The sequence below is a fragment of the Seriola lalandi genome, unplaced genomic scaffold (genome assembly GCF_002814215.2).
Source record: "Seriola lalandi dorsalis isolate HSWRI2012SDOR001 ecotype SW California unplaced genomic scaffold, Sedor1 jcf7180002002115, whole genome shotgun sequence".
NCBI classification, from domain to species: domain Eukaryota; kingdom Metazoa; phylum Chordata; class Actinopteri; order Carangiformes; family Carangidae; genus Seriola; species Seriola lalandi.
In genome coordinates this window covers 1-1,700 of record NW_019472771.1, presented here as the reverse complement: position 1 = coordinate 1,700, position 1,700 = coordinate 1, and the positions used below count along the sequence as shown (strand labels likewise).

General features: G+C 44.4%; 1 pseudogene; it reads right to left on the bottom strand.

Moving 5' to 3' along the window:
• Positions 1-6: 6 nt before the first annotated feature.
• On the bottom strand, positions 7-571 carry LOC111665207 (short transient receptor potential channel 7 pseudogene; annotated as a pseudogene).
• Positions 572-1,700: the final 1,129 nt, after the last annotated feature.

Below are 1,700 nucleotides of genomic sequence, written 5' to 3'. Positions count from 1 at the left end.
ACTTACAGAAGTAGTCATGTGGCCTTTCTATGCGTGCGCCCTTTGTCAGAAGAATGTGGACGATCTCGTACTCCTGGCAGTGAGCAGCCAGGATGACGGGCGTGACGTCATGCGAAAAACGTGTTCCATCCTCATCATAAGCGTAAAAGTCGTCATCACGCATCTCCTGCTCCAGGGGGCTTAAAGCCAGTCGCAGACCCCCCCCAAAGGCAGGGTGGGCGAGAATGGCTTCAACGATCCGAACATAACCCTTGGAGATAGCCAAAAGCAGGCCATCTCCTATCCTAGCCAAACCATCCTTCTTTAGCAGCAGCTCGGTCACTTCTAGGTGCTCATTGCCCACTGCAAGCTGTAAAGCATTCTGACCCATGTAGTCAACACAATTGAAGTTAAGGGTTTTGGATTCTTCCAACATTTTGCGGACCACAGGAATGTTTCCGTATTCAGCAGCATCCAGAAAACGCTCCTCCTCTGCAGTGAGGGGTGAGCCACGTTCATTGAACATGTAGGCCGGGCCCCGCACTGCCTGGCGACGCCCCTTCTCCCTCAGTGTGGTGTGCCGGCGATGCATGGCTTCCACCCTGGAGACAGTACAGAGGGGGAGGAAACAGTTAGATGAAGCAAAAGAACAAGGATTAATTTGATGGAGGTAAGAGAGATGCAGAAGATAGAGTGATGAAGTGGTGAGCAAATGATAAAGGCAAGAGTAAACAATGGTACCATTAGTTACATCAAAGTGACTGTGGTTTAACAAGGCAAACAAAGTCATTAATGTCACACAATCAGCAGTGCTTAACAGAGGCTTCCCCGCTGACCTCAGAGAACACTCCCTCATGACATTTGTTATATATCTGTCTCCGGCCAGATCAATGAACCAATAGGCTAGCTGGGTCAAAGCTCACTGCTGGGCCATCTCAGGTCAACAGTTCTGATTGGCAAGGGAGAGATAAAGCTGTCACCTTGAGTCAGTGGTCATCCAAAGTGTCTCTTTGGCCAGTGGTGAATCTGTCTTTATTTATTGTTGCATGTATACAGACAAGAATGAAAATTCACTTCCTGCTCTATGCAATATGTGTCTATTTGTTTTTCTTTGCTAAATGGGGCACTATGTTCACACACCAGCAGGAGAGAGTGGTAAAAAATCTTCATCAATAGGGATTTGTCAAATAGAAGAATAATAAAAAACTAGCTCCATCCACAAAACCCTTGGAAAGAATCACTGTTACTGCAAAACATGTTTCATTGGCTCTATTGTATCTCAGAAACAAAGATCTGTCACACTGCCTGCCTGCACCTGCTGTGTGGTCTGACACTCTGACCCACATAGTTGAAAAAGCCTTGATGTTCCACAAAGCTGGAAAAATGAGAGGGCAAAAGCCTGAGTGACAATGTGGGAGCAGAGCAAAATATACTGGATATGGGTAAGCTCTGAAATGACAAGCAAGAATTGGAAATTAGGAATGGTGCTGGAGAAAAATTATAGCCCAGAACTGTTTGATTTTCCACTTTGAAATAACCAATTCAAATTTGGGATTTAATTTATAAAATGCTAATATGATATTATGTCACTCAGAGGACAACCTGACTGACCCTTAGTGAGTGGTCTAAAAGCAAACATGCTTTTTGCCAACTTTAATCATTTTAAAAGCATAATATGCTCATATTGTCCATACAAAAGACTGTCCAAAGATTTTCACTTT